This window comes from Heterocephalus glaber, unplaced genomic scaffold, assembly GCF_053883595.1.
Source record: "Heterocephalus glaber isolate CG9 unplaced genomic scaffold, H.glaber_assembly_v1.0 deba00001523, whole genome shotgun sequence".
NCBI lineage: Eukaryota > Metazoa > Chordata > Mammalia > Rodentia > Bathyergidae > Heterocephalus > Heterocephalus glaber.
In genome coordinates this window covers 29023905-29050174 of record NW_028258327.1, presented here as the reverse complement: position 1 = coordinate 29050174, position 26270 = coordinate 29023905, and the positions used below count along the sequence as shown (strand labels likewise).

At 37.8% G+C, this 26270-nt stretch overlaps 1 long non-coding RNA gene across 1 annotated transcript; it reads right to left on the bottom strand.

Annotated features, from left to right (window-relative positions):
- Positions 1-26270, bottom strand: LOC147825020 (uncharacterized). Its single transcript, XR_015441462.1, has 5 exons — positions 26167-26270; positions 22854-22902; positions 19693-19725; positions 771-847; positions 1-172 (listed from the first exon to the last, which is right to left on the bottom strand). It is a non-coding gene; the product is annotated as an uncharacterized LOC147825020 (long non-coding RNA).

Here is a 26270-nt window from a genome sequence, read left to right as displayed (position 1 = left end):
GTCCTATTCATAGGATTATACAGAATTTTTGTTAAATCCTATATAACAAGCAGATCTTATTGGCCAATGGAATTCACAGGATGAATCACACATTTGGACAGGCAGTCTTCCATTTCCGCTAGGGTTGTTGATGCTATTATTATTGCTTCACTTAATCTTTGTGTGGCTTTGCCTAGAAATAATAATAGAAAAAAGTTAACTAAAATGGAAGTAAAGCAAAAAAAAAAAAAAGGAAAAAACAGAGCTAAATTATACTGAAGTTACATTCTAGGTCAAACATTATAATAGTTTGTTCTCCCATTGCTGGAACAAAATATCCAACAAGCACAACTTAAAGGAGGAGAAGTTTACATAGTTCACCGTTTATAGTAGGTCCAGTCTAGAGTTGGCTGGCTCCAAGAATGAAACAGCATAGTGGAAGATCCTGGGGAGGACAGCTGTTCATCACCGGCCAGCCAGGAAGCAGAGTGAGAGGGGAGGAGCTGAGCACAAGAATATGACCATCCAGGTTATGCCCCCAGTGATCCACCTACAATCAAGCTATATCTCCTAATAGTACATTCAGCTACTAGACTCATCACTGGATAAATCCACTGATGAGTACAGTACCCCCATGGTTCCATCAATTTCCAAACACATGAGACTTTTGGGGGGACATTTTAGATCTAATCCATAACATTTATCCCTTGTCTCCCAAAGGCTCATGCCCATATTGTTGTGTAAAATGCTTTTAGTCCATCTCTAAGAGTCATCAAAGGTTTTTTTCATACCAGCAATGCTGAAAAGCCCAAGTCCAAAGTCTCCTCTGAGATTTAAGGCAAACACCTAGCTTAAGTCCTGTGAGCCCCTGTAAAAATCAAAAAGAAAGTTAAATACTTCCAACATACAGTTTCACAGAGTAAATGTTAATGTTTCAAAGGGAAAGAATAGAGGAATATAAAAGAATCAGACCAAAGCAAAGCCAAAATGTAGCAGGACAAATATTAAATCTTGTAGCTCAATGTCCAGCACTCATGGCATGTGGTGGTGGAATATGAGCTCCAATGGACTTAGACAGTTCTTGCTCTTATGGCCTTGACAATTGCTGCCCACATGGCCTCTCTCTTGGGCTGGCTATGCTTGCTGCCTATGGTTTTCCTTAGCAGATGTTCATATTCCTGGCATTTCCATTGTCCTGTGACCTCTACATCATCTTTGGTTCTACACATTGGAGTTTCACACATTACAACTTCACACATTTTCCTCTCAGGGTTTCCTTGACTAGCATTCTGGGTCTCTCTTTGAAATCTTGGTTAAAAACCTTCATGATGCTATAAATCTGATATTCTGCATGTCTATGAAAGCAGCACCATCAGGACAATACCAAGATCTTCCATTGGCTCAAGCACTTGTTGGGCCCCTTTACACCATGGCTGCAGTGGCCTCTGAGTGTGATGGCTAAGCATGGTTAAATGAATCCTAAAAAATGAATTTCCTAGGTGACCGTTTGTGAGTAGATGTCCTAGGGACTTTATTTTCAAAAGAAAACCTTATAGTTTTGCATCCTTAAACCAGAGAAAGATGGGGTCTTATTGATACTAGAGATGCCTTCAAGGTTTCTTTCCTACCATCTTGATAAAAAATTCTTGGTTTCTTTAAATGTTCATCTTTTCAGCAACTACTCTCTCCATAGCAGCAAACTTTGCAGGTACATCCTTTCTGGTGAGACAGTGCACTTTTTACATGGGCTGTTTGGTCCTAGCTCTCATTGGAGATATAGATAAAAGGAGCCAGAAGTACCCATGTCACAACTGAAACATTAAACTGCCTTGAAATTTTCCCTGCTAGATTAATTAGTCTGTCACCCTCAATATCATTCTCCAGCAAAGTCTCAGGACATGGGCAAAATGAAGACAAATTTTCTGCAAGGGTATAACACACATATACTCTAGTCCAACTACTACTGTAGTCCTTGTTCCCAACTGAAACTTCCTGAGCCTGACCTTTACTGTTCACATTTCTATCAGCATTTTGGTTTCTGAGCTCCAACCAGAATCTCCCATCAATCTCTGCTTACAGCAGTCTAAAGCTTCTTAGCCCACTTCTCCAACCTTTTCCAAACTCTCTCTGCAAACAAATTCCAAAGGCTTCTAAACCACATAGTGAGTTTAAACACAGCAATGACCCCACTTCTCTGGTACCAATTTCTAGATCAGTAAGCTTTCCCTTCTCTGGTACAAAATATGTGACACTGAGAACTGTTTATATGGTTCTGAGTTTCCAGTTGGTTCATTCTAGAGTTGGCTGGCTCCAAAACAGAAAGGGCATGATGGAAGGATCTAATGGAGGACAGATGCTTTCATCCCATAGCAGGCAGGAAAAATAACAAAAATGGAGGAGTTGAGGACAAGAATAAATCCTTCCAGGTTGTACCTCCAGTGGATGATGTCCAAGCAGACTATACTTCCTAACAGCACGTTCAGCTATGGAGCTCATTATTGGATGAGTTCATCAGTGAGTGTAGCACTCCCATGGTCCAATTACTTTCCAAATGTATGAGAATTTTGGTGGGCATTTTAGATCTAACTAATAACAGGTATTATAATGAATCTTTATTTATTCTCAACTAAGTTCTCAGAGGAATTCCTTGAGGTAGAAAATTAATCTATATGAAGAACTCAAGCCTTACAGATTAAAGAACACACTCTTTGACTCTTGGCAAGTCCACTGACCCCAGTAAGTCTTCTCTTAAAGTCTCTTACCAGTTTATTATGCTAAAGAGAAGGTGCATTGGATAGTTTTACATAGTGTTATAAAACAGTTATTACATACCAAGTTCTTCCCTATGGAGCCATGGAATAGGAATTTGGAACATGAAGAAACTTTTTAAAAACTCCTTCACTTCATAAATATTTACTTTAAACCTAATTTGTGTCAGATAGAGGAGAAACAGCTACCTAAAAATATTCACATGAACTAAAAGATAAATATTAGTCAATTCTGATGTACTATTTTTATACAATCTTCTTGGTCAATTTCCCAGAATGTTTCCTGCAACTAGATTTGATAACATCACATTATTGAGATCTTATAATTCTCAAGGATCTATCTGTGTACCCTTAGAATCCTCTTTTCTGATATCTTTGCCTTTTTATAATAGTTTACATATAATCAGCAAATTGTTATTTTTTAAAGTTGAAATATTTGTCTTTCTGTAAAACTGTAGTCTTTTTTGTATCTTTTGTAAGTTTTATACTTTTCATCCTAGTTTGTAGCCACAAAAGTTTTGTTTGGCTTTAGAAAGAAATTTAGAAAACATTAATCCAATCTACTATTTTATTGATAAGAACACTAAACCACAAAGAGAGAGCTTGAATTTCACATGATTAGTTACCAACAGAATTAATGCCAAAACTCAATTCTCCTAACTCCTGGGCCAGTGCTATTTCCAGTTCTGTGCCCTTATTCATTTGGAATTGAGTCAATTTCTCAAATAGGGAAGGCTTCAATTTATAGCTCTAATTATAGGTGTAAGAGTCAACAAAATTTTCTGCTTATTCTTAGACCCACTCTCTAATTAAACAAGTGATAAAAGATGTGGCTGATGTAATAAGCATCAAGAAAGGAGAAATAATGAAATAAACATTATGAGGTTACAAGTTGGCTTGAGATCAATTCACTGGTATTCATTATAGGAATTCATACAAACTTGGAATTTATCCAAATGAGCTCCAGTTCTACATTGTAATTTGATGGAGGGGTATCTTCACAGGTTTTATGCATTAAAAAAATAAACATAAAATTCAATCAAGAATGGTTAAGTTTCTATATGTATAAGACATTATCATAGGCAATACATAAAATAAAAATATTTTAAAAATATAGACCCTGATTTTATTTTATTTACTTATTTATAAGATACTTTCATGATAAAGAGCACCTCAGGAACTTCATGAATACCAAACCAGTACTCCAAAAAATCTTAGACAATATCCTAGAAAAAGACAATAAGGATCACAACCCCAGGAAGCCCAGCAGAATGAATCTATTGGGCGTAACAAATTAAGTGTAAGGGGGGAGAATCCAACAAAAAGAAAAAGTCATCACAAGGCTTTTAAAACTTTTAACTTCATCCCTCTAATGAGTGTATAATTCAATCTTGTTATTGTACTGATTAGTATTTTTCTGATTATAGTGTTGCACACCTTTCCTTGTGCTGTACTGGCTATTTATCATCTTCTTATGCCTACTTTTTAATTGGGTTGTCTATTTTGTTGTTGTTGTTGTTTAATTCTTTTATTGGTACATTTTAGGTATACAACACAATTACATTTCTATTATAAAAATGCAAAAAATCAGAAATATTTTAAAGATAGAGCAATTGAAATAGACTTTTTATTTTTTTAAAAAATTCTTTTATTGGTACATTTTAGGCATACAACACAATTACATTTCTCATTGGCAAATGTACCTTTACATAATGCATCTTGGTTCTTATTTTTTCCCCATTCCTAGCCCTCCCTTCACACCCTCCACCCTTCCCTATTTACAAAGACTTTATTTCCATTTTTTCCATTTCTCATCATTTTTCCTTTCCCTTCTATCCTTTCCCATGCCCCTCCCACTACCCCTACCCCTTTGGACCTTTTCTTCCTATTTTACATTATCAATTATGCACTCTAATCATTGGTACACTTTAGGTATACAATATAATGACATTCATCATTGGAAATTTACAGCTTTACATAATCTCTCTTGGTTCTTATTTTTCACCCTTGCCCAGCCCTCCCTTCAACCCCTCCAGTCCTCCCTATTTACAAAGATTTTGTTCCTATTTTTCCATTTTCTCATATTAATCCCATTCCCTTCTATCCTTTTCCCTAGCCCTCCCACTTCCTTCCCCTTTGCCCCTTTTCTTCCTATTTCGCATTACCTATTATACATTTTAGTCCTTATTTACACTTTCAGTTTCTCACACCAGAGAAACTATTCAGTATTTATACATGTGTGTCCTATTTATTTCACTTAAGAGTATCACCTCGATGTGCATCCAGTTAGCTATAAATGTCTCTAATTTCTCATTTTTATGGCTGAGTAGTACTCTGTTCTATTAAAAAACCACATTTTCTTTATCCAGTCTCCAGTTAATGACCATTTGGGCTGTTTCCAAGTTTTAGCTATCACAAACTGTGCTGCTACAAACATGGGTGCACATATATCACTGTGGTATGATTCTTTTAATTCTTTGGGGAAGATTCCCAGCAGCCACTTACTTATTTATTCATTTGTTCACTATTCCAATTATTTATTGAACATCTATTACAAGTAAGCATTGTATTAGACAGACCATGAGTAAAGAGAAGTAAACAAAAGAAGCATAATCTGGGCCTGGCGGTGACACTTATAATCCTAGCATACTGGGAGGCTGGAGCAGGTGGATTGCAAATTTGAGCTTGGACTGGGCTCAAGTGACTTAGTGAAGCCCTTTCTCAAAATCAAAGAAAATCTAGGGGAGTAACTCAGTGTGAAGACCTTGGGTTAAAACCCCTAGCCATTTTATATATATATATAATAGTTACATACTGTTGCATTATAAATCACCCCAAAACTTAGTGGCTTAAAATACCAAAATTGTATTACTCCACAATTTTTGTCAATTAGGAATCTAGGCATGACTGATTGGGGTGCCTCTCACTCAAAAATGCCTCATAAGTTGAAATTATATCAGCATTTGGAGCTTCCATTTTATCTGAAAGAACATTCCACTGCAGAAAGCATGGGAGTAGGGAGAGGTCTGTTTCTCGCCTACCCACATGCTCCTCAGCATTCCTCAGTCCTTCAACCTGTGCCAGTCTCTACAGGGCTGCCTTATGACATGACAACTGACTATCCCCAGAGAGAGCAGTTTAAAAGAGAGCACCAAAAACATAATGCACTGTCTCTCATAACCTAATCTGAGAAGTGACGCCCTACCATCTTATCACATCTGTGCTGCTCTGTTCTGTAGAAGTGAGTGATCTATACTAGTCCATAATCAAGACGAGGGAATCACAAATGGAGGGAAATCTCTCTCCGGCCATCTTACATACTGCCTATCACAACTTACCCTGCCCACAGAAAGCTTCAAGTATTTTTTTGTTAATTTTTTACTATGCTGTCCCATGGTTTTAAAAATGTAACTGTTCAAATACAGATTCTCAACATGTATTTGCAGAATAAGTGATAGATAAAAAAGGTGGACTAGGATAGACTGAGAAGGCCCTAGAATGCCTGAGTGTGTTATACTTGACTTGGACAAGATAAAACTATTCACAGTTAGAACATTAAACAGTTTAAAATCTGGAAATAACTTTTTAATATTGTCCTTTCGAACCAATTCCTGTGTCCTCACAAGTGCTGTGAGGAAAGCTTCCATCCTTGTTTCTGATTTAGGCTGACCAAGTGTTCCAGTTTTCCTAGGACTAAATGGCTTCTAGGACATGACACTTTCAATGTTAAAAGAAGGAAGGTTCTGAGCAACTGAAAGTGAGTTGGTCATTCTATTCTGATCCCATAACTCAGTTCTCCCTTCAGGAGGAAGAATGCCAGGCTGAGTAGTTTGCATTTCCAGTAGGTGCCGCCAAACCAAATAAGCATTATCTCACTGTCCTGGGCCACCTGTGCATAACCACAGGGGAGAGACTCACATCCACTTCCATGTCCACTCAGCAAACAGGCTGTTAGTCTCCTAGTGTCTGTTTATGTACCCATGACTAGGAGGGTAACTTCAAAGAGGAGTAGTAATTAGGCGTAGTCAAGTTCTTTTATTTGGCAAGATGGTATACACTGCTTCATTGTGTATACTTCTCAAGTGGATAGAAGTCAGAGAAAAATGAAACAGTTAAGGTACCCCATATAGTCAATCATGATTACAGCTAATTTTTCAACAGATTATTTAGTAAGTGTTCTTAAAAAGTGCCAACTATGAGCCACAGAAGTATTAGAAAAACAGAGACAAGTCAGTCTTCATCCTTGGAAAGCTCATAAGGGAATGACTTATCCTTCTTTCTCCCCTATGAGCATTGCAAGGAGAGGAGGAAAGGTATATATACCAATATTTAAACATACTACCATAACTTGTGGCATAATCATTTATTTATAATACTATGAGAATAAGAGAATAAAAAGGTAGACATTTTTCTTAAGATTCTATTGGTGTGGTTCCATGTTTCCACAGAAGGACAATAAAAGAAGATTTTTTTCTTTGTTCTGTGTTTTGGCTTCTATTTTTGCTTTTGGGGAGAGCAATGTTTGAATTGAATCTTTAAAAATGAACACAAGTTTGTGAGACAAACCTGCTAGAAATTGCATCCCAAAGTGAACAGCATGTTCAAAAACATATAATGGGAGAAAGACAACAGAAATAGCAGACAAGAATCTAGAACATCTCCATCAGGAAAATGTGGAAGAATGGCAGAGAACAAAGTTAATCTGGGGCACAGACATGCTGTAATAGCACATCACAGCCAAAACTTGAGAAATTCAAGTCACAGATCAGAACACAGGATGGAGGTGGGAAGGAGAGCTGTCAGCTCTGAACAGGGTGAAGAGGAGTAGAAACACTGAGGTGAAGTAGCTTCTGTGGTGTAAAATGGATAGACTAACTGGACATAATGAGGAATCAGAACCACAAGACTGACTCCCCTGCTAGTTAACCAGTGATGAAGCAATAGCATCAAGGGTAACGCCAAGGTTTCAGTCCTGGGAATCCAGAATAAGAGAAATATCCTCAAAAGTACCAGGAGAGTAAGAAAATTTTTTTTTAAATATTGGTTAAGTTGAAGAAACTTTTAGTGTTAGGGTCTGGTAGGACATGGCACCTCACTAGTGATGTGAAACAAATATGTAGAGCATTAGATCTGGATTATTAAGATGATACCAGAGCAATGGCCACAGGTGTGCCCCAAGATGATGGATGTCAAATGATGCCCAAATAAGTGAAGAAAGAGATCAAAAAATAACAGATGGACTAAATACTAGAAAAGCTAAATTTTTGAAAAAAGAAAGAGTCTTTTGAAAGAATCAGTGAAGGAAGCAGTTCATCAGTGTAACTTACAAGAGGAATGGGAAACTTTACAGGGTTTAAAGATGGTCAGTTGGGTTTCAGTGATCTAAGATGCCAGAGATAATAGTGGCCATGTGAGTGTGGCAATTCTTGGACAACAGCCTTAGCAGAGAAACAAATAAAGGCCAACAGGTGTGATGGGTGAGGCTTGATGTAGTTTTAGGACAGACCAAACTTAAAAACAAACATATAGTTAGATCTAGACTGTGCCATTAAGACACATGTCTTCAGAGCTAGGGCTTTCATGAACCCATAGCTGAATATGCTGTTAGGATGTGGGGTGTGGTCTAAAGAGGCAGTTCCCTGGGGGTCTGACCTGAGAAGATGTATTTCTTTCCCTGGCTCCTTCCTTCTCTGTTTTCACTGACCACCATAATGGGAACATCTTTCTTCTCCCAGACACTTCCACCATGCCCTTTCTTTTGGAGTCAACCAACTATGGAGTGAATCCTTTAAACACTGTGAGAAAAAAAAATCTCTCTTTTAAGTCATAGGTGTTTGGTATTGGGTTCAGTGAGGAGGAAAGTGACTAAGACATCACATGTACTTTTTTTTATTATGTATTTCTTTTTTACTGTTGTTAAATTCTTTTATTGGTACATTTTAGGTATACAACACAATTACATTTCTCACTGGGAGTTGTACCTTTACATAATGCAACTTGGTTCTTATTTTTTCCCCATTCCTAGACCTGCCTTCACCCCCTCCACCCTTCCCTATTTACAAGGACTTCATTTCCATTTTTTTCCATTTCTCATCATTTTTCCTTTCCTTTCCCATACCCCTCCCACTACCCCTACCCCTTTGGAACTTTTCTTCCTCTTTTGCATTATCGATTATTCATTCTAATCATTGGTACATTTTAGGTATACAATATAATGGCATTCATCATTGGAAATTTGCAGCTTTACATAATCTCTCTTGGTTCTTATTTTTCACCCTTGCCCAGCCCTCCCTTCAACCCTTCCATTCCTCCCTATTTACAAAGATTTTGTTCCTGATTTTCCATTTTCTCATATTAATCCCATTCCCTTCTATCCTTTCCCCTAGCCCTCCCACTTCCTTCCCCTTTGCCCTTTTTCTTCCTATTTCACATTACTTATTATACATTTTAGTCCTTATTTACACTTTCAGTTTCTCACACCAGAGAAACTATTCAGTATTTATACATGTGTGTCCTATTTATTTCACTTAAGAGTATCGCTTCAATGTGCATCCAGTTAGCTATAAATGTCTCTAATTTCTCATTTTTTATGGCTGAGTAGTACTCCATTTTATAAAAAAAAGCCCCACATTTTCTTTTTCCATTCTCCAGTTGATGGGCATTTGGGCTGTTTCCAAGTTTTAGCTATCACAAACTGTGCTGCTATGAACATGGGTGCACATATATCACTGTGGTATGATTCTTTTAATTCTTTGGGGAAGATCCCCAGAAGTGGAATAGCAGGGTCAAATGGGACTTCCAGTCCTAGTTCTTTGAGGTATCTCCATACTGATTTCCACAGTGGTTGCACCAGTCTACACTCCCACCAGCAGTGGAGCAGGATTCCTCTTTCCCCACAGCCCCGCCAGCATTTGTTATTGGTGGATTTCATGATAGCAGCCATTCTTTCTGGAGTGAGGTGGAATCTCAGCATTGTTTTCATTTGCATCTCTCAAATGACCAGTGATGTTGAACATTTTTTCATGTATTTATTTGCTATTTCTACTTCTTTGTCTGAGAAATGTCTGTTCATGTCAGTTGCCCATTTTCAGATTGGATCTTTAAATTTGGGAGGTCTGATCTTTTCAAGTTCTTTATAGATTTGAGATCGTCAACCTTTATCTGAGGAAAACCAGGTGAAGATTTTTTCCCACATTGTGGGTTGTCTCTTCACACTGCTGGTGGTTTCTCTTGCTGTACAGAAGCTTTTTAATAAGAAGAGATCCCACTTGTTGATTGTTTGTGCTAGTTCATGGGCAACTGAGGTTTTGTTCATAAAATCTTCTCCTACACCGATGTCTTCAAGAATTCTACCTAACCTCTGTTCCAACTGGTTCAGAGTTTCTATTTTAATATTTAGATCTTTAATCCATTTTGATTTTAGTTTAGTGCATGGTGAGAGATATAGGGCTAGTTTTAATCTTTGGCAAGTTGAAGCCCAATTTATCCAGCACCATTTATTAAAGAGGCTATCTTTCCTCCAGTGAGGATGTTTGGCTCCTTTGTCAAAGATGAGGTGGCAGAGTGTGTCTGGCGTTTTTCTGCATCTTGTAATCTGTTCCACTAGTCCTCAGGTCTGTTTCTTTGCCAGTACCATGCTGTTTTTATCACAGTAGCTTTGTAGTATAGGTGCAGGTTGGGGATTGTGATACCCCTTGCCATGTCTCTGTTACCTAGAATTGCTTTTGCTATTCTGGGTCTCTTCTTGTTCCAAATGAATTTTTGGATTGTTTTCTCAAGGTCCATGAGGTATGCTGCTGGGATCTCAATTGGAATTGCATTGAATCTATATAGCAGTTTTGGAAGTATGGCCATTTTCACTATATTAATCATTTCTACCCAGGAGCAGGGGAATGTCTGTCCATTTTCTGATATCATCTTCAATCTCTCTTTTCAGGGTGCTATAGTTGTCAGAGAAGAGGTCTTTGATTTCTTTTGTTAGGTTGATTCCTAGGTATTTCAGTGTTTTAGATGCTATTGTGAAAGGGATTATTTGCCCTATTTCTCTTTCAGTGAGTCTGTCATTTGTGTAGAGGAAAGCTATTGATTTTTGTGTGTTGACCTTGTAACCAGCTACTTGACTGAATTTAGTTATTAAGTCTAGAAGACTTTTGGTGGAGTTCTTGGGGTCTTCTATATAGAGTATCATGTCATCTGCAAATAATGACAATTTGACTTCTTCATTTCCTATCTTTATTCCTTTTATTTCTTTCTCTTGGCTAATTGCAATGGCTAATGTTTCCAGAACTATATTGAACAAGAGTGGTGATAGTGGACATCCTTGTCTTGTTCCTGATTTTAGTGTGAAGGATTTCAAGTTTTGAACATTTAGTATGATATTGGCTATTGGTTTTTCATAGATGGCTTTTATCAGTTTGAGGTAGAGACCATCTATTCCAACTTTTTGTAGGGTTTTTATCATAAATGCATGTCGGATTTTGTCAAATGCTTTTTCTTCCTCTATGGAGATAATCATATGGTTTTTGTCCTTGGCTCTATTGATATAGTGTATTACTTTGATTGATTTGCATATGTTGAACCATCCCTGCATCCCTGGGATGAATCCCACTTGATCAGGGTGTATAATCTTCTTGATGATCTTCTGCATTCTATTTGCCAGTATCTTATTAAGGATTTTTACATCTATGTTCATTAGTGAGATTGGCCTATAGTTCTCCTTTTCAGTGGGGTCTTTCTCTGTTTTGGGGATCAAGGTGATGCTTGCCTTCAGGACAGAATTTGGGAGTATTGCTTCCCTTTAAATTTCATTGAATAGTTTAACAGTAGTGGCAGTAGTTCCTCTCTAACTGTCTTGTAGAATTCAGCAATGAAGCCATCAGGACCCGGGCTTTTCTTAGTTGTTAAGTTTTTAATTACATTTTCAATTTCATTGGTTGATACTGGGTTGTTCAGAATTTTTAGGTCTTCTTCGTTCAACTTTGGTAATTCACATGTATCTAGGAATCTGTCCATTTCTTCTGTGTTGTCCCTCTTATTGGCATATAGGTTCTGGAAGTAGGTAATGATGACCCTCTGAATTTCTGCTGGATCTGTTGTAATTTCACCCTTTTCATTCCTAATTTCATGGATTTGGGCCTTTTCTTTCCTTTTTCTGATAAGGGTGGCTAAGGGTTTGTCAATTTTGTGATTCTTTCAAAGAACCAACTCTTGGCTTCATTGATATTTTGTTCTTCATTCTCTTAGTCTCTATTGCATTGATTTCTCCTCTGATCTTTATAATTTCCTCCCTTGTATGAGCTTTGGGCTTGTCCTGCTCTTCTTTTTCCAGAAGTTTGAGGTTCAGCATCAGGTTGTTTAATTGGGCTCATTCTGTTTTCCTAATATGTGTATTCACTACTATGAATTTCCCTCGTAAGACTGTTTTCATTGTGTCCCATAGATTCTGATATGTTGTATTCTCATTGTCATTTAATTGAAGGAACTGTCTGATTTCTTCTTTAATTTCTTCTGTGACCCATTGGTTATTCAGAAGTGTGTTGTTCAATTTCCATGTGTTTATGAAATTTTTCCAGTTTCTTTTGCTATGGATCTCCAATTTCATCACACTATGTCTGATAATATACAGGGGATAACTTCAATTCCTTTGCACTTACTTAAACATGTTCTATGTGTGAGTATGTGGTCTATTTTGGAGAATGGCCCATGTGCAGCTGAGAAGAATGTGTATTCTGATTTTGTGGGGTGGAAGACCCTGTAAACATCTGTTAAGTTCATTTGTTCAAGAGTTCCATTGAGTTCTAGTATTTCATTACTTATTTTTAGTCTAGTTGATCTATCTCTTTGTGAGAGTGGGGTGTTGAGGTCCCCCACTACAATTGTATTAGTGCATATATGACTTTTCATGTCTGTTAGTATTTGTTTTATATAGTTGGGTGCACTAGTGTTTGGTGCAGATATATTTATGATTGTCATCTCTTCCTCTTGGATTCTTCCCTTGACAAGGATGTAGTGTCCTATTCCTCTCTCTTAATCAGTGTTGAAGTCTACTTGATCTGCAAAGAGGACAGCTACTCCTGCTTTTTTTCGGGTTCCTGTTGCATCGAGTGTTGTTTTCCACCCTTTAACTTTCAGTCTATGAGTTTTCTTTTGAATTAAGTGTGTTTCTTGTATGCAGCATCTTGTTGGATTTTGCTTCTTGACCCATTCTGCCAGTCTATTTCTTTTGATTGGTGAATTGAGACCATTAACGTTGATGGTTATAACTGAAATGTATTGACTTGTCATTGCCATGATTTTTGTTGTTGGGTTCTCCCCTTTTCCATTTAATTTCTTGTCATGCCAGATGGGTTCATTCTGCTTTGCTTCCTGGGGTTGTGATCCTCAATGTCTGTTCCTAGGCTATTGTGTAAAATTCTTTGGAGTGCTAGTTTGGTATTCACGAAGTTCCTAAGGTGCTCTTTGTCATGAAAGTATCTTATTTCTCCATCCATTTTGAAAGATAGTTTTGCAGAGTACATCAATCTGGGTTGGAGGCTGTTTTCTTTGAGGGCTTGGAATATGTCACGCCAAGCTCTTCTTGCCTTGATGGTTTGTGTTGAGAAGTCTGCTTTGATTCTGATGGGCTTTCCTTTCTATGTGATTTGTTTCTTTTCTCTAACTGCTTGTAGAACTTTGTTCTTCTGTTGAGTTTCTGGAATCTTAACAATTATACGCCTATGTGTAGATTTTTTTTGATCAAGGCTATTTGGAGTCCTATATGCCTCCTTTATCTGTATGTCAAGTTCTTTTCCCCTGCTTGGGAAGTTTTCTGCCATTATTTCTGTGAAGAGATTTTTTATGTCATCTGCACTCTCTCCTGTTTCTTCATTGAGCCCAATCAGTCTTATGTTATTCTTCTTTACATCATCTAGCAGCTGCTGGATTGATTTCTCATGTTCCCTTATAATTTTGAAGCAATTTTTCTTTTCCTGGTCACTAATTGCAATCTTATCTTCTATATCTGAAATTCTGTCCTCACATTGGCTCATTCTGCTGTGTAGACTTTCAATGGAGTTTTTCATCTCCTGGAAATCTATTTTCATCTGTTTTATGGATTCCATTTGTTTCCTATGTTGGGATTCCATCATATTCCTCAGCTCCTCTCTAGATTTATTAATCATGTCTTGCACTAGGAACACAATTTCTCCTGTTATCTGAGAAATTATTTCTGATTTCATTTTTTTCTAGATCCCCTTTTGTTGCCAGTTCAGTGGGTCCAGGTGGTTGAGTATCAGAGTGTTCCATCTCATTTCCCTTTGGTTTTGCTGTAGGTGATCTTTAAGTCTGGTTTTGAGACTTATTTACATGTTTTCTCATTTCAACTGGGGGGTGGGGGGTGCTGTTGGTCCCTGCGCGGCTCATCTCCTCTGAGCTGGGAGAGGTGGTACAGGGCCTGGGAGCTGTGGTAGGGATGGTGGCCCGGAAGCCCCTTACTCTGGGCCAGGAGCAGGTGGACAGAAGGCATCCCAAAAGCCCTTTCCTCTGGGCTGGGAGCAGTGGGAGTGATGGTGGCTAGGAAGGCCCTTTCTCTGGACCAGGAGCAGTGGAATGGTGGCTCAGAAGACCCTACTTCTGGTCCAGGAGTGGCAGGAGGGATCGTAGCCTTGAAGCCCCTTCCTCTGGACCAGGAGCAGTGGGACAGCGGCTCATAAGCCCCTACCTCTGGGCAGGGAGCAGCGGGATGGATGCCAGCCCGGAAGCCCCTTCCTCTGGGCTGGCAGCAGCGGGGCACATGTACATTTTTTAACTTATCAAATTCTACAAAGGAATCTCCTTCAGATTATTAAGCTATTCATCCCAAATATCATGTATGAACAGTCTCAAATATTAGGCCTAAATTTCTTATTCACTCAATCAGTCATCCTTCCCTCAAGTCATTCATCTATCCATCCATTCAAACAAGCACAATAGCAAGTATTACAAATGCAAAACAAGAGTGATTTGTGGTTTATAACTTCAGGAAACTTTATGACTATTGGTGTCAGAAATGTAGAAAAAGATGCCCAAAATAGTGTACTTTCTACAGCAAAATTACAGACAGCAAAGAAAGTTTAAAGGACAAGTGAAATTTCCTCCATGACCTAGGGCTTCTTATCACTGCCAACAAAACCTGAAATTTTTTGATTCTTCCACACTACAGAGAGCATCAGAATAGCTTTCGCCAAGATAAGGTTATTAGCCCACTGTATGTATGCCAAATAGCAATTGACAAACTCAGACAAATAAAGGATAAAGAACTTTAATAAGAAGAAGTTTCTATAGCAACAAATACCTCAACAAACTGAAGAACCAAACAAATAATCTTTTGTTATTTTTATTTTTAAAATTTCTCCTTGCTTTTAACTGCAATCAATGACTATGTGGAAATTTTTGAAGAAGATAGTTTAACAGTTGTGCATTACTGTAGGTAAGACTCATGTGATCTTTCTACTTGGAGGTCCTTCAAAGAAGCCATTGTCAAATAGGCAAAGCCAAATACAGCTCAAGCATGAAAGCCATATGACTTATCAGTATGGCCACAGCACAAGCTGAGGATAGATGCTGTGATAACTCTTTCTACAAAGCAGGAACAAAGCAAGATTGCTACTGTCATCCTGACTCATCAAATGCAGCCAAGGCTGTTCTCCTTTCAGATAAACTGTTGAACTGTGTGGTTGAAGCTGGTTGATTTCTACACAGAAGGGCTTTTCCCCACACACAGCTCTCAAGCAGAAGAATCTGTGAAGCTACAATAATGTGCCATGTTTAAGGCTCACCTCCACATGGGCGAGTCCTGGAGGAGCAAGTGGAAGACAGATCACTCCAATAAGGGCCATTTGTCAGGGAAGAAACTGGCAAATTCCACTGCTTTGATGCAAATCTATGAGGCATAGTGTTCATAAGGCTGTGACACAGAAAAGTATAAAAGTAAATTATCAACTATCATATAGAAAGTGTATATTTTCAGCATTTCCCACTCATTTCCAGTTATCACCTTCATGGCTAGCCCTGACGGAAAGCCAAAACATACAAGTGCTCCTTTGCCCAAGAGAATTTATAAGGACCTAACTCCTGCAAAGCAGTAGCTACTGTTGTTTGGAGATAGTGAGGCTATCTATGTTCCTTTTATTCCTTCTCTTCTCTACCTTTGTAAAGGGTAGGTCTAGGAAAAGTCAGACAAAAATAAATAATTGTATCTTCCTCCCTAAGAAGGGGCCTACTTTCCCTCCCTCAGCTGAAGCAGGTGTGCAGAAGAAGCACGCCAAGGAATCAATTATCCATGCTCCTATACTCATCAAACATGGAGTAGGACTAGGTGCACATATGTAGCCAAACTTCTTGTGGAGGAGCTCCAGGTGAAGAGCTCTAAGTGAATATCTATGTCCAAGAAGAGAAGTGGTATTTCAGACACCCCGAAGAGGCCATGATCCGCACTATGCTCTGGAACCCACAATTGTTATACATAAAAGAGCTTTCCAGAGTTTATGTCCTCAAACTCCGTTATTATAGAGGTCAAGGATCTGAGATCCAGAGATATGACATATTTAATGTGACATAGAAATTATTCAAATATCTGAAAGACAGTATTTATCTTTTCTCATTCTGAAGAACAGAATATTAACATTGATATTACAAACATAAAATCAAGTGGAGGATTTATGGGCAATGACTTACCTCATAATCTTTTTTTTTTAATTCTTTTATTGGTACATTTTAGGTATACAATACATTTACATTTAGTTTTGGGTGCTTGTACCTGTACATGATGTATCTCGGTTCTTATTTTTCTCCATTACCTGTGTGCCCTTCAGCCCTAAACCTTCCCTATTTACATACTTCGTTTCCATTTTTTTCTTTTCTAATAATTTTTCCTTTCCCTTATTTCCTTTCCCCTTCCCCTCCCACCACCCCTACCACTTTGGACCTTTTTCTATTTCAAAGTATCAATTATTAGTTATTAATCCTTTTAGTCCTTATTTACTTTCTCAGTTTCTCACACTAGAGAAACTATTCAGTATTTACACACATGTGTCTTATTTATTTCACTTAAGAGTATGGCCTCAATATGCATCCATTTAGCTATAAATGACTCTAGTTTCTCATTCTTTATGTCTGAGTAGTACTCCATTTTATTAAAAAAAACCACATTTTCTTTATCCAGTTTCCAGTTGATGGGCACTTGGGCTGTTTCCAAGCTTTAGCTATAACAATAAACATGGGTACACACATATCTCTGTGGTATGATTCTTTTAATTCTTTTGGGAAAATATACAGCAGGGAAATAGCTGGGTCAAATGGGACCTCCAGTCCTAGTTCTTTGAGGCATCTCCACACTGATTTCCATAGTGGTTGCACCAGTCTGCACTCCCACCAACAATGGAGCAGGGTTCCTCTTTCCCCACAGCCCTGCCAGCATTTGCTATGGGTTGATTTCTTGAAAGCAGCCATTCTTTGTGGGGTGAGGTGGAATCTCAGTGTTGTTTTCATCTGCATCTCTCAAATGACTAGTGATGTTGAACATTTTTTCATATGTTTATTTGCTGCTTTTACTTCTTTGTCTGAGAAATGTCTGTTCATTTCAGATGCCCATTTTTGAATTGGGTCTTTGAATTTGGGGAGTCTGATTATTTTCAGTTCTTTATATATTCTAGATAGTAGCCCTTTTTCCCACATTGTAGGTTGTCTGTTAGCTCTGTTGGTGGTTTCTCTTGCAGTGCAGAAGCTTTTCAATAAGATGAAATCCCAGTTGTTGATTCTTTCTGCTAGTTCCCATGCTACTGAGGTTTTGTTCATAAAGACTTTTCCTATGCCAATATCTTCAAGAGTTCTATCTAACTTATCTTCTAGCAAGTTTAGTGTTTCTGTCTTAATATTTAGATCTTTAATCCACTTAGGTCTTAGTTTAGTGCATGGTGATAGATATGGATCTAGTTTTAATACCTCATAATCTTAATAAGAACAATATAAACTTTCTGGATTCATTAATGTATGAACCATGAGTTCTAACAATCTTCATGCCTTTACACCAAGGAGAGGTGACACCTAGCTCCAGACTTCCCCGCGACCCTCCTGCTGCCCACAGCTACATTGCATAAAGTGGAGCAAGAAGCTAGATATCCATGGCTTGTTGCAGGGTCTGCCTGCAAAACAGGCTTCAGGGAATGAGTCACCTTGGTAGTTAAGCCTTCAGAATGGCATTCTGGTCTGGGATCAGGTTGATAATCAAAGCTGTCACTGTAGGAACTGATGACTGGGTATGTCAACTCCTAGAAGGCAGGTAGGATGGTACCAGTGGCAGAGTGGGCTACTCCAGTGCCACACAGCCTTTGTAATTCCAGCTCTCTGCTTGCTAACCTGAAGTCTTTTACTCATGTCTTTTCTGCCAATAGGTAGATGATAACAACAATCTCAAAGAGATGTTGTAGAGATTATATGAAATAATACCAAGAACAGTACTTTGAACACAGCTTAGGCCTGTAAACTGTACTATTCATACCATCTTAAAAGGGAAAAATGTGGCCTTATATGTATCTTATGGTAAAATTTGCTGAACCAACCTCACCCAGATAACACTACCTTGGGCAATGCTGAGTAATCATTGCATTCTCAAATAATTAATGCTGCATAAAATATTTTGGCAAGTTGGGAATAAACTACATAGTACTTTGCTTTAACATAGAAGTCTTCAGGTAATCATCTTCCTATAACTTCCTCTCAATTTTATAAAATATCAATTCTAATCCCTTGCCAAGGCATACAAATTGCTCCATTTGCATCCACAGTCACAATCCCAGATATCTCTTTCCTCTCACCCATGAGTATAAGGTAAATGTGGCAAAGACTAGATTGCCATTTTCTGCTTTTCTACAACTTGACAGGAGCAGCCTACATCCTACTTGCATTTTGAGGTCAACTGCCAGTTACCTGTGATGCAAATTAGTAATTTTGATATTGTTAAAAATGGGACTTGCAGATTTTTGGCAGTCGTCATGCTTTAACTTTTTTTAATAAAGGGCAAAGAAAATAGGGGTGAGGGGGAGAGGGAGAGAAGGGAGATGGTGAGAGAGAGAGAGAGAATGGCCCTAAAAGCAGTGACGAGCAGGTGACTATGAAATAAGCTTAACACACCTGTCGTGGCACAAAGAGAGCACTGTATGTGCTCTGTTCTGCACTAAGCTTGAGATAAAAGGGACTGTCAAGTAAGTCGGTATGTTGGGACAGTGCCTATCACCTGTCACAGGTCACATTCAGGTCAGAAAATGCTTGCAAAAAACAATGTCCTGTCTCTAGACACTGATCCCACTCCTTCTGTTTTTACCAAAATATTCTCTTTTATATCCCATAACAAATTAGTTTTTTGAAAGAAAGAAATCAGTAAGAAATATGAATTCTCAAGAGACTGACCTAAATTTGCATTTATTAACTGCTTACACAAAGACATGCTTCAAGCAGTCCACCAACTTGAACACCAATTTCTATCACAGTTCAAATATTTGAAAGATTGTTATTGTAAGACATACATAGTTGTATTATTCACAAAAGAAATAAACAAATACTACAACATTCAACTCTTACATAAAAATTCAAGCTATTCAAAACTAGCTTAGCTTTATTCTCTATAAACCAACATCTATGACTTGTTACTGCTTTTTGTTCCATTCCAATTGTTTCAAAAGCACATGAAGTCATCTTTTACATTTTAATATGCCAAAAATTTTATATATTTAAATATGAAGGAAATTTTTTAAAGTTTGAATATTAACTTATTGTTCCTACATGAATTACAGTAACAATTAAAATATGATTAACCATATCAAAAAGATTCATCCTTGGAGAAATTATACTTTTTCCCTGCTGTTCTCTCTTTTCTGGGTCTATTCTATATTCAGAGGATCCTGCATTCATCCTTCGGCTACAATTGTCTTACCAACTGAGAACTTCTTGGCATCTGCCTCTTCATCTGCAAAAAAAAAAAAAAAAAAAAGTGCTTTACAAGAACTAGTAGAAAACTCAGAGCGATTTCAAAAAACTGTGATTGATTTAGAAGTGTACAGACATTAGAAGCAGCAAATGATTTGTGCCCATTAGGGATATATGGCTCGCCTAGAGATGGCAATCTTATAATTAGTAAAGCCCTGGTCCCTTTGTATTAACCACCACCCTATAAACACATGTTCTCTCTCTCTCTCTCATCAAGAAACTTTCAATTCAATCAACATTGTTTAGGGGTGAATATGATGAGAGAGCCTAGCCCCATTCTTAATGATCAATTACTTTGGTGTTAGAAAAGGAAAAGCAGAAAACAGAACAGAATCTATATTCATAAACTGAGACTCACAAGTAAGTCTGTGTCTCCTTTCTATCATTTTTCATCCCCTTTACTAACTTCAACATTTTTGTTTAAATATATATCTAAAACAAAGATTAACACTTTAAGCATTTAAAATGCGCATTTCAGAGGTTTTTGGGTCTATTTACAGTGCTGAGCAACCATCCATTTCCAGAACGTTTTCATCTTACAAAACTGAAGCTCTGTATGCATTAAGCAATAACTCTATTTGTTAATTTTAATTTTCTTAATGGCCAACATGTGTCAGCCAGTTGACTTTCTTAGCATTTGCTATCTACTTATCTGATAAGGAGGGAAGTTGAAATTATGTGTCCACCCCCAGGGAGTTGACATGCTAAGACAGAAAAGTGTACAAAAACACCACCAGACAAAGCCTCTCACTGAATGCACACCTGACACTTAAGGCAGGTGATACTTTTTAAGTGAGTTTCAAAGTAGACTAGCTGATATTTTAGTTTCGTATTTATTGCTGGCAATACAAATTGCTGTACATAGTTGTAATTCAGGAGATTATGCTATTTTTAAAAAATGATCAATCCTTACAAAGAAAAGGAATGGTGCTGTGATTTTGATTATACCCTCAGGGTTCATTGATCTTTATTTTATGAATTTTCAGGGGGTAATTTTAGGCTGAGTTAGGCATTACCAGTTTCTGAAAATCCCAAGATGTTCTACCTGCTCTCACTTGGATACTGAATGTCCCCAAATGGCCATGTGTTAGGCTCAGTCTATGAGGTGGCATTATGGGGAAGTGTTGAAGACCAGGAAGCAGGATCTAATAGGGTGCACAGGTCATTAGAGATGTGCCCTTAATGAGGATTATGGGACACTGATTTCTTCCTCTTTTTCTTTGTGTCTCACCTCAAAAGATGAGTGGTTTTGTCCCTGATATCTTCCTGCCAGGAAGTGCCACCACCTAAAACAGTAGGCCCAATTTATCAGGGACTGGAACCATCACACTGGAAGCAGTAATTAACCTTTTCTTTTACTAAATTAAATATCTCAGGTATTTCCTTATGGTAATGTGAAGCTGATTAATGCACATTTTCCCTGAACTATTGTTGGTTACTGTGAACAGGGACAGGACTGACAGAGAATCAATCCCTGTATTCTTGGGCCTACCAGTGAGCCACAAGCCTTTCTGGTTTCCAAATCTGTCATGTCAGGATGAGATAAATAGCATTCTGAAACTTCCAACTCGAGCCTAAGAAGGAGTTACAATACAATTTGCCCTTATTAATAAAAATAGCATTTTTTGAAAATTATTTGCATCACTCACAAATGCCTCTTTTTTACATTTCTCTCTCAGGAACTCACCACTGCAAAATTTTAGTCCAATTTCTTTTTTATGAACAAGACCCTAGTATTGTTGTTGTTTTGAAATTGTTCTTGCTTCATGGCACCAAACAGAAAGAGACATGCGGTTGTATTCCAAGTTGACTATTCATTTTCTCTTTCCTAGTGATTATTAATTTCAGTTGGACAGTTATTCATATAAGCAATTTGCCAAAATAATGACCAAGAAAAACATATTGATGTGCTAGGCTGTTAAAATGGTAATATGTGGAAGGAGATACAGTTCTATTGCAAAACATATTCCTCAAATTTTATATTTGGTCTCTAGTGATATGAACATAAAATCATGCCAGGAGTCCAAGTGTTTTTATTGAAACTTGGCTTGGGAAAACAAGGATTGAATCTCTTAAAAGCTCATTTGGAGTACAAATATTTGGGCTCTAGCAATAATACATCTATAAAGCTATCTAGAATTTAGGAAGATAACACCAATGGAAAAGCATATTTCTTCAGTTCAATTTCCTCACAGAAAATGACATACATGCTGCTTTAAATGGCTGCTGCTGCTTTATAAAATCCTTCAAGAAATGATCTCTTTAAAAGACTTTGTTCAGTACACTGTGTTTCTGCTGATGCTTTGCACCTGTTATTGAATTCATTTGGAAACGGAATATGGAGAGAACAATGCAAACCTAGTGCCTTACAAATTTGTCTGCCTGGCCTCACATAAAGCTGTCCAACTGACCTCGTTAGATCCGTCACTTGTTGGTTTATTTCTGGGCTTTTCTCTATAACATAAAGTAATATTAGAACTCTCCAGGTTTGAGTCTCCAGACACCATATTACTAAAACACGTGTCATTAAAACAAGGTTATCTGGACCTTGTGGCATGAAGTAACACAGCAGAGGCGTTACCCTGAGCCCACAGGACCAAAGGCACATCATCTGATTGGGACAGAATTCTTATACAGCATTACTTCTCATTTTATTCTAACTTTTGCCTACTGACATTGATTCGGGCTCTGAACTAAGTCTTTTGCTACTGTGGACAAAACATTTAGTATAGAATCTTAACATATAGAAATAGCATAAAAAAATATGCAGCCCAACTAAGACCTAAAGTACTTTCAGATATGTGCTGATTATCTACCTGTTAAATTTTCCTATAAATAATTTACAGAATTTTGTCATTTATTTGGTACATCTCAGTGAAAGGACAATTCTTTTAAAATATAATAATGATGAGAAAATCTTTTATACATAAAGATATGAACTATATGTCAAAAGTGTTGTTTTTTTATTCTTTTTAAACTATTTCTTACATCTGTGCAACATTAGCTTCTCCTGAACAAGAAAATCTGTAAAAAGAAATTTCTCTGTCTCATTCTGTCAATTTGAGTCACACATTAATTGAAAGCTTAAGAATTATTGTAATCACTTACTGTTTCCCTTTAAAGATTTTCAGATTTTGAGATGGCGCCAGATACCTTTCTGTGTACAAAAATAGAGCAATTTAGAGAAGTGATAGATATTTGACAAGATTTGCAAGTAAAATGGATTTCTAAATGTACATGTTTCAGGAATATCTCTTATGGGATACACTTAGAGACATCACACTTAAACGAAAGCTTGAAGCAATATCATGTTCATAAAAATTAACTGCTCTCTTTCCTCATGTACATGAATTCATGTTTTAAAATGCCTCTTCTATAGTTGATGATACTAGAATTGGCTCAAACTTTACAATAAGTTTTTGTAATGGTATCAAAAGGCTAAATTATTATTTCTTAACATAAATTTCTCCACTCCAAAGGTGACTGTAGTTAAAAGATAGCACTCTCAATAAAACCAAGCTATGAGCTGGTATAATCTTTATGTTACAAAGAATTTTGGAATTTATCATAATATTTTATATTCCTAGCAATAGCCTGAATTTGTAAGGTTTTTCTTAGGTTCCATGCACATTTTCATTGTATTATTTAGAAGTCATTTCTGTTCCTCATTCATAAACTTCTAGATTTATAGCTACAGTAAGTCCACAACTTACAAACAAGTTCCTTCCTGGGAGAACGTTTGTAAGTCAGATTCATTTGTAAGTCCAACAAAGTGAGTCTTATACATTTTTGACACAAATATATAATGTAAAGCACAAAACATACACACACACAAACACACACACACATAAAGAATGAACGAAGTCTACCATCTTTTCTCCTTGGTCTAATCTCCCAATTATTTTCGCTTTTGTTTCCATAGTTATTTCTTTGCACTTCCTAGCAGTCCCCTCCACATCACCACTCCCTTTTCTCTTGCTTCCAGACATCCTGGGCTCTGACTGAGATATACACTATCACACTGTACAGAAAGCACATAGCAGCACAACTGTGGCAATGTCTAGCTGAAACATGAGCTCCTTTCCACAGTTTATTCACATCTACAATGGTTCGTCATGCAAGATCCTAGTGTTCGTAAGTTGGGGACTTCCTGTACACTTCATTTTAGTATTTGCCATATTCCACACATCATACAAAGGACTCAACACTCATCAGCTCTAACCCTAACTAACCTGAAGTCACTTTTCATTCATACTGTGCATTTAAGGAAACTTAGGCTTGAGGTCTATGGATAACATTCCCAAGCCCTTGCTGCTACCTGTGGCAGAACCAGAATTTGAACGTTCTCTCACCCAAAGAATATAGTGTTTACCCCACTCTCCCCCATGGCTTCCCAGCAGAGACCTAACCTAGAAGAACCAACACATAGATACCTTTAATTGCTAACAAGGATCTCTGTACTAAGGAGGCCCATAAACCAGCAGGTGATCCTCAGGGACAACATGACTTATGACATACACACTGCCTCTGGCAATCATTGGCCAGTGGCTGACTTTTTTTTTGAGGACTTTTCGTTTTTAGTGACACCTAAATTTGTCAGCAACATTCTATCAAATGACCACTACATTAAAGGCTTTGTATATAATAAGACTAGATAAAATATGGTATAAATATGTTTCATATCCAAATATTTCATTCGTTATTTATCTGAAATTTAAATCTAACCGGACATCCTAAGATTTTTCTTTTCTATTTTCTTTCTTTTTGCCAAACCCAGAAGCTCTGCCAATAAAAGGAATATACAGTTGTTTCACTTCATTTTGTTCTTAATTGTCCCTCTCCTTCTTGGTGAGCCAAGCAGAAAGCCATTAATTCAATATGTAAGTACAATAATGCTGCAGATATTAGGGCTATCTGTAAAGAGTTCAAAAGTAGTATCAACAAAATACAGTACGGTCTGCCCAGAAATCTTTCCAGGGTAGATGAGCTTCTACAGTTGATGTGTTTTTCTGCTGTGGTGATTCATTTTTTCATTTATTCAGTCATTTTAGTCAGAGACCCAGCAGGAAGGAGATGACACACTCAGAGAGGATAATTAAGGAAAACATAATGAGGGACTACCTACAAAGATCCAGCAAAGTTAAGGGAAACTAGCAAGGAATGGGAGTTCGCCGAGGCTACCAACCTTGGAAAATTGTTATTAACCCTAATCTTCCAGGCTATGATGGGTGGGAACAATTACTGGAAGCTAAGAACAGTTTAGCTGTAGCAAAAATCAAGTTAGAAGCTGGCAAGATACATAACCAAGAGCAGACTATGTCCCAGCAGAACCGGACAAGGGGAATTAACACCTTAACTTGTCTGATCTTGCCCTTAGCCAATGACTCCTATTGATCAAATCTTACCAGAAAAATGTGAGGGGGAAGACCATCCTGACGTGAAGTCACAGAGGTCCCCTTCACTTTCCACATTCACAGAGTCACAGGGAGGATGAGGACTGGATCTGCAGGGCCAGAGCAGAGCATCCAGCACATTTTCTTGCCTGGTGTTACTTCTTATAGATGTGTGCACCGCATTTACTAAATCTTACAATAGTTCATCATTTATGTCTATGAACATCTTTCCCTGACACTAAGAAAGCTTCATGCAATGTTAACCATTTCACATCTCTCCTTAAGGCAAAAGAAGCAGAGCACAGTCTACCAAACCCTAATTGCTAGCATCCAAGGGGAGAAAGAGATGGAATAGGAGCCTTCCTGTGATCAGGGGATAGAGTGCTTGGTGGGCAGTGCAATGCAAGGACAGAAAGGCAAGGGAACAAGATATGAAGCATGGAGAGGCAAGCTCCCCTCCTTATAGCAGAGCATAAACAATAGTTAGGCACCACATGGCCGCTTCTCCAGGAGGTGCATTTGAGAAGGACAGTGGGATCACAAGGAGAGTAGCACAAATCCGTTCTCTTATTTTTCTCAGTTTATGACTACGTTTAACACAGACTGCTCTTCTCTTCACAGACTTGTTCTACAGAACATTTTTCCCACTGAGTTTTCCCCAGTGCTTGTGCTCCATAAAGCAGAAGAAACACAAAAGAAATGAGTATGAACGCTGAAAATACAAAACTTTTTATGCCACCTGAGCCTCCTTAACTGTTAAACACAAGCAAAGATCCATCTATTATATGTAAGAGAAATTACAGATGTGCTTCTCAAATTCCCCTCTAGAAAGCATCATTTATCTTATACTATAGAACTTTGGGGACACAGGGAATTAGTATTTGTTAATTAACACTTGTCTAGACTCTCCTCACTAAATTGTGTCAAATAAGCTTCTCTACATGCAGGCTGACCAAAGCTTTTGCCTGAACATAATCAGATCGCTGAATAGTAAGCAAAGCTTTCTAAAGGAATCAAACAAGGCTCACCCAGCTGGGACCAGCCAGGTGAGACAAGCAGCTTGAAGCTCCGCGGCTGTCCCAGGCCCTGCCCACGCCACCGTGAGGTCTGCTTAGCCGAGGGCGCCTCCAAC